Here is a 12,503-nt window from a genome sequence, read left to right on the forward strand (position 1 = left end):
GTGGGGAGCAGCCTGTTCTAGGGCTTAGTGCTAGGGCTTAGATGGAGAACCTTAGTCTTCCCAAAATTAAGGGAGTCCCAGGTTATGAAACGCACCTGAAAAAAGGCCAAGGGTGGATTGCAGATCAGTCTCAGTGTATGTGAGGATAACATAGTCATCAGCATACTGAAAGTTGGTTATGCCAGTCGTGGTAACTTTTGTGTTGTTGTGAAGGCACCACAGGTTGACCATCCAATCTGATACTCACCCCCAATTCTAGGAGGAAGGCAGCCACAGATGAAAATCAAAATCACAGAAAAATAGATGGAGAAAAGGTCTGCAGATGCTGATGATGCAGCCCCTGTTGACACCGGTACAGATGGTAAATGGGTCTGTTTCTGATTCATTGCAAAAGACTGTGGTGGTTTCCCCATCATGGAGTAGCCTGAGGATGCTGATGCACTTCAGTGGACAACAAATCCTAGCCAGCACCTTCCATAAGGCTCAACGATTGATGGAGCTGAAAGCCTTGGTTTGGTCAATGAATGCCATAAACAGCTCCTGTTGTTGCTCTCTACACTTCTCCTGGATCTATCATGCAACAAAAATCATGTCAGTGGTACCCTGTAATGGGATTCAGGCGATTCAGAAGGATGCAAGTAAGAATCATCCTGGCAACACAGAGGAAGGCAATGCCTTGGTAGTTCCCACACACTAACTTGTCCCCTTTCTTGAAGATGGTCACAGTGTTGGCATGCTTTAAGGCAGGTGGAGCTTCCCATATTATGATGAGAAGTTGGTGAAGTTTTTATGCTAGAGCTGTTCCACCTGCTTTGAAGACCTCTGTAGGAATGCCGTCTGGTCCTGATGACTTATTGTTCTTGGTCTGAGTGATGACATACCAGATTTCCTTGAAGGATGTGGGATCAGGAAGAGATTCTATTACTGGGTATTGAGGGATTGGCCCAATGGTGGCAGCTGAGACCTCAGATTCACAGTTGAGTAAAATCTTGACGTGCTCCTTCCAGTGTTGTTTGATGGATGCACTATATGTATGAAGGGATCGGAAGGGGGTTGGGCCATTGGAATGTGGCCTGTGGATGGCTTTTATTGCTTGAAAGAAGCATTTCATGTCATGTTGATCAACAAAACTCTGGATCACCATGGCCTTTGCTTGGCACCACAGGTCCTTGATGTCCTGTAGAGATTATGGCTTGTAATAGAATCATAGAAACCTAGAAAGTTAGTGTTGGAAGAGACCTCAGGAGTTCATCTAATCCAACCCCCTGCTTAAAGGAGGACCATCCCCAACTAGATCATCCCAGCCAAAGCTTTGTGTAGCTCGGTTTTGAAAACCTCCAACAATGGAGCTTGCACCACCTGTCTAGGTAACCTGTTCCAGTGTTTTACTGCCCTCTTAGTGAGAAAATTCTTCCTCATATCTAACCTAAACTTCTCTTGCTACAACTTGAGACCATTGCTCTTTGTTCTGTCATCTGCCATCACTGATAACACCCACATACATACATACCTACATATACACATTTCTGTAGGTTTATTCTAGAGAAGACAATGTCAAAGATAATTTCCATATGCTTCTGAGAGTAGGAGGTATTTTGTGTGTGTGTGTGTATACATATGTATGTGTATGTACACTCACCTACCCACCCACCTACACATGTACAAATGTACAAAATTAAAGCAACCCCTCCCCCATTTTTGCATGTATTACTTCCCCAGGCAAACATTATTCATGTTGCTTAATTTACTACCACAAGATATTCAGATACTTCAGTGATGAACAAAATTCTGGGAATAATATGGTATATGGTAAAAACAGAAAAAATTAGAACAAGAGTCAGGATATCTGAATATTGTTTTTCATATAATGTTGGGTATATCTCTTACATTCACGTTTCCCCTAGATTCCTACATATAGGCTTTTAAATTCAAATGGCCTTAATGTTCAGAGTTGGTGCATGCTTGCAGCTTACATTCAAATCAGTAGAGTTGGTGCATGCTCATCTCTTCTGAAAATCAAACTACATTATTTAGTCAATTAAACATAGGACTAGGAACCTAAATTTTCATCTCAAGGGTATTCCCATCTGAATACTCATTATAGTCTATGAGAATTATGAACCTAAATTCCCATTTCAGGAAGGCCTATTTGTTTCAGTTTTCTTTTCTATAATCTGCGAATGATAACAATACCCTACTACTGCAATGTTATATCCATCTCAGTATAGATTGGCTTTCTTGATTTGTAAATGGTCAAGCAGGTCCTGAGGTAAGGTGACTTTTTGCTAGATAAGGGTTCAAAGTTCTCACAAATACTAGTTGCAAGTATTTAGTGCTACTGAGAGTCTTGGGATAGACCCCAATATGAATGGACAATGAAGATGAATTCCCCTTTTCCTGTAAGACTGAACTCATTGAAGTATTGTAAAGGGAAATTATTATTACCTCTGTGACCGCCAAGGTGAGTCATTTAGTGCATAGTTTTGTAGTTAAGGTGGCAGAATGAGACTTGGGAGATATAGATTCAATTCTTTGTTCTGTGAAGGACTTTTTGTGTGGCTTTGGGTGCCTCACTTCCTCATGTACAAAACTGAAATAATATATTCTCTCTCCCATTTGTTTTGTCTTGTCTATTTTGATCTTTCATGCACAGACTGGCTCTTATTATGCATAATAGAGAAACGCCAAAATAATGGTGCTGCTGCTGCTGCATAAATAAAGCTAGAAGTTGCAAAGTCTGAAGGCATTGGCACATCTTACGTATGACTTAGAGAGTTAAAAGTTTCTTGTTTATCTTCTCTTCACTTGGATGCTAAAGACATAATTAGTTACATGTTTCCTACTGCTGATGTTAAGTATCAACTTAGATAAGAAACATTACATTATTTTGTCAGCAGACATAAAAATGCTGAACTCAAAATGGTGGCATTCCCCACCTTAGATCGTTTCAAAGAGATTTACGACCATTTGGAGAAGTTGGCTTCCCTTTCCATTCCAAATGTCTACATTGCTGATGAACATAAAAACTTTATACCCAGTGATATTTGAAGCCATTAGAGCTTCTGATTGCGGTTATCTTTTAAAATCTAATTAAAGAAATAAACTAATATTCAGTACAAAGTAATCCTTTGCCAAATTCATTTTTAGCATGATGCCATGTTTGACATTTTTCTGTGGGGAGTAAGTCAGAAAGGATCAAGAGATCTAAGTACATTGGTTTCCTATGTAATTCTAAAATAATGAAAACAACATTTTCTTCCAAACTTTGTAAAGGAATTGGTTTTGAGATAGAGATTGCTTAGTGTTTTAAGTGTGCCAGCCAGTGTTCTGTCTACATTGTTGTCTGGGAGCACTTCGAGGGATTGCCCAGATCGAAGTAGAGGCCTTTTAGATTTTCTGGTTCCCGAGAGCAGTAGAGAGTCATGGGAAGTCGAGTGTAACTTCAAACTGATACAGATGATTTCTAATTTAAACTGATGATAAGGCAGGCTTATGAGAATGACAAAATCATCTTAAAACTACCTACCTTTTGGCCCAGTATTTCCCTATCAACTTTACTTCTGCTGTGACTACCCTCAGTGCTGCCAACTATTACAAAACAAATCCAGGACAGCTGTGAGTACAGTTCTGTTGACTTCAACATTTTGATTATACCGAGTCTTATTCTCTCTTTCTGCCTTGTACCAGCATCTGTTACAATGTCACCATCTCTCAGGCTGGGCCATGTTGAGTGGTCCCACTGAAGTCAGTGCCACTGAAGTCGTTCTGGTTATTTGGGATCCCACAACATATGTCAATGAGATATAATATTTGGCAGTATAATATATAATATCTATTAGAGGTATTTAAGTCTGACTGGCCATGTCCAGATGAGCGCAGCCATGTGTTATTTGGCACTGAAGACATGTCTGTGGCACCACATACCACACATTCAGCTGTTCTCTGCACTGTAAGGTAGCAGCATGGGGTTTTTCTGAACCCAGTAAATGCCAGGGTCAAAAAAACCTGCACAAAAAAAAAAAAAAGGCAGATCGGTGCAGGCTGGGGCAGTGTACACCACCAAAAACCAGAACCTGGCCAGCCGGAGCCACACTTTGGCTGCTGGACAGGCTCCAAGCAGCAGGATTGTCACTGGGCAGCCCTCGGAGGCCCCCAGGTAAGGTTGCTGGGGCCAGTACAGTGCTGATCCCTGCCTCCCCTACCCCACCCAAGGTAACCTGCCATGTGCCAGAGGGCATATGGCACAGGCGTTCCCTGGGGACAAGTACCAGTGGCACAAGGTGTGCCACTTGGTCTTGTTCTCAGGGAAACAAGCGTCCATACGAGTGTGGACATGACCACTCAGAGCGATGGGTGTTGACTGCAGCTAAGGCTAGAAATTTTGACTGATGTATGCCAGTGCTTCTGCTGGGACTTAAACCTTATGGTTATTGACTGATCCATTCAGGATCAGACTGGTTGCCATTTTTGGGACTAAGAAGGAATTTTACCCCATGGTCAGATTGGTACAGACTAAAGGAGCAGTCCTTCTTCCTGGGTGTCAGATTTGCCTAGGAAGAGGTTATTACGGTCTTTGGCAAAAGCATTTTCAGTCAAATGTGAGGAATGGAGGCTGAGGGCACATCTTCATGTGTGATTTCATGCCCAGTACCTGATTCTACTGCACATTCAAGCAGTGCTTAAAAAACTGCTAATACGTGCAGTAGAATAGTGCATTAAGTAGAACTGTGCATTAAGTGTCACCCCCAAAAATGTGCTTGTGCCCTTACACATTAACACAGTCTAATGCACATTTATTTAGCATCTCATATTGGAGGTACTAAATTTAATGCATCTTAGGAAAAGTGCATTAATGCAAATGTAGACTCGCTGAATTGGATAAATCTGGGATACAGCTGGAGCATAGGCCTTTGTAATTATAGTTCTTCCTATTAAGCTTCCAAAGCAGAAGTGTTCCTTCTCCTTTTTCCTTCCTCAGTTGCTGCCTCCTCCAACTGCATGTGGTAAGAACAAGTGGATGTTAATGAACTTCTTTTTATGCAAAAATCTACCTATTGTGAAAACCTAGGAGCAGCAAACATGCATGTTACATAATAGAACCACCAAACATGCATGTTGTGATGATGTAACAGGCACCACCAAGTGATTCCAGTGTTATAATGCCATCTCTTCAAGGTCAGAGTTTGGAGAGACCCTGGGGAAAAATAAGTTTACACCTATTGTGTACAGTTTTGCTGTTTGAAATGTCTGATACGTAGTAAAGCCTTTTCCTGATCTGCTCAATGCATGTGCCGTCTTCTAACATTGCTTGTTTGTGCAGCCGTAAAATCTTTCAGCAGAATCCCAGGTTACTATGGTGAAAACTCTGTAAAAGAAATAATATATGGTTGCTTTTTCCCAGAGCACAAGTTGTCATATATCCTTGGTCTTTTAGTATCACTCCCAGCACTAAATAATGACACGTTTTAACATTTGCAATGTTCATAATGAACATGGTGAAACTGAAAAATAAGCATTGGAGTACAAAACCAGCCAATTTCCCTCTGTTCCTATCCCCCTCATAATTTGTTCCTTTACACTGGTTCCAATAGCCACTCACCCTCCCTGGTAGCAGAAATACTGTAACATTGATGTCTGTCGGCTCCTTTTTTTAAAAACTCCCCCTTCAAGAAAATAGCTTACTCCTCTTCTCCAAATGGCAAAAACTCAGAGGAACAGTCCCTTGCTTAACATGTCAAAATGTGAGTTCTGGCTGTTGATTGCTTTAGTTTTAATCCCCTGGGATCTGATGGTGCCAGAAATCAAAGCATAATTTTGCAGATGTTGAGATCCCATAAGCTCCCTAGGTTGCAATGCTAAGCCACCAAGCCAGCTGGCATTATGCTCTTGTGCTAAGAATGTAAAAGTATACATTTTTAGTTTCAACCAACAATGACCGACTGCTGGTAACTTCAACAAAGTTAGGCATTGCTAGCTTTATTTTTGGAGAGTCAGTGGCTCTATGGAGTCCCCTGAGCTCTTCTTCTGTACTAGTGCTGCTGTTTTATAGATGCTGTTCAGAACTATAGAAGTTTCTTTGGTGCCTTTCCAGCATATCTGCTACTCTTTAAAGCAAGACCATACTTTGACAGATGCTTCAGTTCATGGAAGAAAATTTAGAAGTTATTTCAGTGAACCATAGCCTTGTCAGCTTCAAAACGTTTTACCTTTCTTCCTGGGGAGACTTGTTTGAAGAAAATGGTGATGGGACAGTGAGCAGGCTATGTGCTCATTACCTTCACTTGCAAATAAGGCTCTGAAAAATTCAGTGTGGGCCCATGGGGGCCAGGGGGGATGGAGGAGGAGTTTGATAGAGCTAGCAATAGAAATAGAGAAATCAATAAAACCCATCCTGTGTCTGTCAGAGATTTAAAAATCTATATTAAAATTCTGAAAGGGCAGCTGATTCTTTCATATAGGATATGTCTTGCATGTATTTCTTCTAGTCCTTTGGTTCAGTGCAAGATATATTTCCTGAATTATGAGAGTGGAGATGTTTCATTAAAATGAACACTGGTGTGTCAGTCAAGTTTCAGATATTTTCCCATTCCATGCCAGGAGAAAATAAAGACCTTTCAGAATTGTTTTATGAAACAAGAGAGGTTGTCCCACTTCAGAATCGTCCCAAACCTGATGATCAGGGAACCCAGCTGGTTCAGGCTGGAGTGACTCATCCAAAAATAGTCTTATCCTTAAAGGACAATTTTTGGATATTGGAGATTGGCAGCACAGGGACTTGAACATATATCTCCTAACATCCAACACTTTTCTGAGTTGGACTTTCTTTGCTGTTCAAAAGGCCTACGAAACCTTTTGCCAAAGTCCCTAATAACCTCTTCCTAGGCAAATCTGACACCCAGTACTCTGTCTTTTTCTCCCTTTATCTGTCAGCCACCTGCAATATAGTCAACCATTCTGTTCTAACCGAGATCTTGTCTTTTCTTGGCTCCCATGACTTTCCTGGTTCTTCTCTAAACTTTTTAGTATTACAAGGCTCAGAGCTCCATCTATTCTGAGATTTTGAACCAACAATTAGGTCAAAAGCAGCTTTTCCCATTGTAACTGCACTGGATAGTTTATTAGGCAAAATAGTTATGATGATGCCCTGGGTCAATATATTTTGGAATTAGAAAAAGTTCCTCGGGATCTGTGATGTCCTTGAGTCCTCAGAGATGTTTGCCTGAATGGCAGTATTGTTTTCTCTAGTGTTCTCTAAAAAGCCGTCTATCAGCTATAGATGACAAAAGTGTCATAACAATTGGGACATTCCCACAATGTTTCTGTTTGCATGAATTGGCATGTCCATGGAGAAGGGGGAAAAAAGTTCAGTTGAAAAATTCCTGACTAGCTAAGCCCATTAACTTCATGGTTGTTGTATGTATGCTAATGCATGTGGCTATTCCTAAATTTAAAAAACACAATTCCCAAATTGTGCCTATTATATGTTGTTTGAAACATGCCCACAAGGTTTCTATTTTGTATGAGAAAACAACATTCTGATAGTTTTAAGGCTGCCTAAGTATTGTAAATTCAGGAAACGCATAACTTACCATTACCACATGCTCAAGGGAGAGAATGGTTAGTTGTGATTTGCTATGTACTCTGACCCTTTCTTTCCCCTCCCAGTCATTTTTTGATCTTATTGCTACTCCACACTAGATCCTCGATGCAGTCTTTCGTTCCCTGCCACGTTCTCAAGCCCTCTTCCCTTCCCTTTTTAATTTCCTATCCTTACCTTATTACTTAGTTCATCCCTGACTAAATACCACCATTTATTTTAAAAAGGGGAATTAACATATTTTCTGCCATCATACTACCATTATACTGCTTTTCTTTACATTGTCTGGACTGTAAGCTCTTTTGGGCAAGAACTGTCTAGTATTCAGTGTTTGAAGGAGTGCCTGCTCCAATGGAGCTTTGTCTTTAGTTGATCACAGGGCATTTTTATAATAAATATAATGCTAATAATTCTCTGCCGCAGTATATATGTACAGTATTATGATACTATATGTAATCTAGTAGCGATAGTGTTGATGCTGTAGCTGTGTCACCATACGGGACAACCTTTTTGGCAGCTGTGCCACAAAGTAAGCCCTCCCCCTACCTGAGAGCCACACTGATTCCCTCCCATTGCCCAATCTGCTCTCCACTTTCTGCTTCCTGCCCTGTATTCCCTGCCCCATCTGCTGCTCTGTTTTCTGCTCCCTGACCTGTCTCTGTCTGTGTTCCTTGCTCCCTACATGATCTGCTACATACCACACATAGTGCTTCAGGGCAGCCCTGATCCAGGAAATACATAAGAACAAGGATTTTTGAAGGTGATATTGGGCAACTATGGTTGGGAGAGATCTTATACAAGCTTTGTGGCACTAGGTACCCTATCTCAGGTCTGGAAAAAAAGCAGACAGAGCTTGAGCTAAGAAGCAGATAGAAAAATTGCCTGTATATAATGCTGTATTTAAATTAAAAGTGTTCTGAAAGAATGGAGCAGGGATGTCAAATAGGAGCAAAGATGTGTTATCAGGGGTATCTAAAAGACAAGAGGAATCCAGTAGAAAGAATAACCTGATTCAGTAGAAGAGCAAGACCACTCAAGAGAGAGGAGAAGGTTGTTATCACCTGTGGAGCGCAGAGATTAGCAAAGTCTGTTAACTCAGCTAAATCAAAACATTTAATTTAGGTCAGTCTGGCATTATTCCAGGTCCTCTGGTGCTGTCACAGCAATTACCATTCAGATGTCCACAGTCAGGTCTCCATGGACCATGGTCCCTGTCTAGACTACTCCCCTTATAGCGTAAATCTCCCTTCTGGTTGAACCATGTGTTACATCAATGACGAGGTAGTCTAGCTTTGAAAACTCAACCTACAGAGGAAAATGGAATCACGAGACAGCCCAACAAAACCAGCACCCGATGAAGCCTTTCAACATCTCCAAATCAATTGTGTTCTGAAGCTTTGGTTCCACAAAATTTCCAATATTTCAACCTGTTGCTATTGTTTGAGCTAAAAACCAATTTGGAGATGGAATTTACCGTGTGACAGAAACTCCAATTTTTGATTAGTTCGAAGCACCGATATTTTAGGTGCTTCTAAGGTATTAACTAAATAGTTAACTTAGCTACAGACTGTGCTGGCATACACTTGGCAGCATAGATCACTATTACTGTGGTACTGTTCATCTTAGCCTGCAGTATATAAGTGCTGTTTATGGTGAATTTTACTTATATTTTTCACTTCATGTTTGACAATATATCAGAAGATGCTATATATATTTACCCAAGTTGGTAACAGATTTGCAGATTGTTACCTTATATTACTGAAATAGTAGCTTACAATTGAGAGCTGTGTAATCTATGCATGCCAAGCACATATTTGAGGTTACACACTTTAACTTTCCCATTTCCTGTTTCTTGCTGGAAAAGAAAATAATCAGAAATATCAAAATGTTTAGTTCCATTAAACTAAATCACCCAGAGTTGCTGTGTGGTACCAGGAGAGTCGTAGCTTGGGTCCTATTCTCCATTCAGATGATAGGTCCTATGATTTGCTTCAGTCATTCAGCTGGAGGAAGATGGTGGATCATCCCAGATCCTAGGGCGTTTGGCCTGTAAAGGAGACTAGGATGTGAATCCCCAACGTGGATTCCAGTGATGCTTTGTGGCGGCTCTAATGGATGCAGATGAACACCGAATGGACCTGAAATGAAATATTTAAATTATGTTTGAACAGCTAAAATATATTTACTTCAGTTTCAGATGAGCCACAGTTTGATCTTTTGTTTAAATTTTCCTAATTAAAAAAAAAATCTGAAAAGTGGCATTTTTCTACAGAAAATTCCAGTTATGCTGGTGACAATCTTTCTTTCAGAAAAAAACATTTTGGTGAGGCAGTCCCATCCAGCTCTAATGATAATACGAAGACAGGCAGGTAAAGGCTAAAAGGGCATTCTTAAATTGGGCACTTCCTAGTCCTGTCACTGCAAACTCAAGGGACTGGACTCTTTAGCCAAGGAAGCCTTTGTTATGCCTTATTCTTATGTTCCTAATTTCTGAGTGTTTGATTTTGCAACCCACATTACAGTTAGCTTAGTTTTATTCTGTGTAAATCCTGTAAATGGGCGCTCCTGAATTTTATATTTCTAATTTGTATTCAGTTAAGTGGCAGATGCATGATGTGGGTGATCAAACTTTTGACTTTGGGGATAGACAGACATGGACATGTCTGAGGCCATCATTGCATTTGAATACAAGTCCCTGAAGATCTTGGTTTTATATCATGAACAAGTCAAGAGTAGATGCAATGATAATTCTTTAAGTGTGAAACATAGCTGTGTTCAGATTAGCCTCAATCTAGTTTTCTTGGAAAGAAAAATAGTTCTTTTCCCCCCTCAGTGGAAGTAACTAGCTTATTGCATTTTGCACCCAGGTGTTTGCCATAGAATCTGACACATAACCATACCCTGGAAAACTATAAAACAATATAATTTATAGAAATAAACTGAGTGAGAATCATTATTTTTTATTGGTACCACTTAATGTGCAGAAAAAGCATACTTTCCAAAAATATGGAATAAATGTTCTGTTAGCCTGATTGGGTCCAAATGTTAGGGTTTAAATTATTTTACTATGCAAACTTTCTTTCATATCTTGGCAGTAGTGATTTCCATTTTTATTCCTTTGGTATCCATAATCTTATTAGAATCAAAAACATATGCTTTGAGATCATTGGACAGCTCTGCCTCCTATGTTTAAAAATGCACCAGAAAGACTGACACTGTAGTAGCGAGAATAACAAGAATGGTATAGGAGAAAATGATGTGGACCATCTAGGCTGGATGGGAAAACAGTTCAAAAGGTGCAGCTTGGTTTCATGCTTTTGATTTGCAAGTCATTAAGGCAGCAAAATGTCTCCAAGCCTCCTGCTGGCTGCCATTCGGAATCCATCTCTCTCCTATAATGCGAATGCCTGCACAAGGATCACAGATTTACAATATAAGGAGAGTACGGGGGGATTTGAGCTTTATAACACTTCTGGGGATGTAGCACTTGCTGTAAGCCATACATCTAGATGTCAAAGATACATCTGTGGGGCCGGAACGCTAGATCATTGCTCTGGATTTATGAATATCCCCTTTTTTATTGGTAGGGCAAAGACAAATCTCTTAACACAGAAGCCTAGCCGTTCAGTGAAACACACTGCACATTTCATATGGCTGCCCTTTAGTCATGAAATATTCAGAAGCCGACAAGGGGTCGATTGCCTCTGCTCAGATTTTGCCATGGCTGTTGTGAGGTCCCTCACCCCAACATTTTTTAAACATTAACTCAAAAACAAATTAAGTGAATTCAGTGCTTACAGAAAGTGCTAGATATCACAGAAAAAGACTAACTAGATTCCTGTCTTGATCCAATCATCTGAAGCGTCTATGCAGAGTCTTCTATTCATCTGAGGAGACAAGTCTTTCAGCTACTTCAGTTATTGAAACCAAGCTTAAGTCTTTGATTTATTCTAATACAAAACACTGGGTTAAACTGTGTATCGGCAACAGACAGATAGAACCCATTAAAACATTTTGATAGCTATTTCTAAATCAAGCATTGTTGACACAGAAAGTGTAGACTTCCAGTTACACCCAAAATGTGGTCTGGAGATGCACAGCACAGGTAGCCAAACAGCCATCATACCATGGGACACAGGACATTATGCAGTAACAAGTATGGTTTTTTTGTCATGGTTAGTAGTAAAGGTAACCTTAGCTCGGCATTTTTAAAGGACTCCTCTGTTACTGAAAAGCTGAATAGCCACAGTTCGTTCCATATGAAAGCTTATGCCTCTCTGAGCCAGTTAGTCTCTAACGTGCCAACCTGCTCTGCCTTCTGCCTAATTATGGATCTGTCACTGATGCCTCCATAGCAGATGCAGCCCTGATCATGGCAGCAGCCTGTTCTCTCCTGCTGTATATACAGTCCTGGTCTGTGATGCCGATCACTATCTGCTCTGATCTAGTTTGAGGGTCTTGTCTCATTTCAAATTGTTTGCTAAACAGCTACTGAATAACAACAGTGTTCAATCACTAGCGACTTGGCCTAGATTAAAAGCAGGGAACTAGAGGTGAAAAATATCAGTCCTCTTGTCATTTAGACCACTGTGCTATCCTGATATCATTCTGTACCTGACTGATGAGTTTCTGGTGCTTGGAGGGGCTAGTAAAGACACTAACCTCTTCCTTTCATTGAAGGCTAGTATCTACATTAACCAAGCTAATACAGAATCCTATGGGTTTACTGGAGTCCCATATATACTGCCTGCTCCAGTATTGACTGCATAGCCCAGGTAACTTGGGTATATACTCTCCTTCTCTAACTGAACAGGATTGTTAGCTGGCAGGTATGCTGGGGGGGGAACTGCAGACCGCTCAGTTCCCTTCTGTCCCTATAGAACCAGGCCAGGACAGTCAGGGGATG

General features: G+C 40.6%; 1 long non-coding RNA gene across 1 annotated transcript in view; it reads left to right on the forward strand.

Moving 5' to 3' along the window:
* The window catches only part of LOC109312186, a 2,988-nt gene extending 1,846 nt beyond the window's left edge, over window positions 1–1,142 (forward strand). Inside the window, exons 2-3 of the long non-coding RNA XR_002101720.1 lie at window positions 744–747; window positions 1,050–1,142. This is a non-coding gene — a long non-coding RNA (uncharacterized LOC109312186). The remainder of the gene's footprint in view (window positions 1–743; window positions 748–1,049) is intronic.
* Window positions 1,143–12,503: the final 11,361 nt, after the last annotated feature.

Source organism: Crocodylus porosus, unplaced genomic scaffold (assembly GCF_001723895.1).
Source record: "Crocodylus porosus isolate Cpor-Errol unplaced genomic scaffold, CroPor_comp1, whole genome shotgun sequence".
NCBI classification, from domain to species: Eukaryota; Metazoa; Chordata; order Crocodylia; family Crocodylidae; genus Crocodylus; species Crocodylus porosus.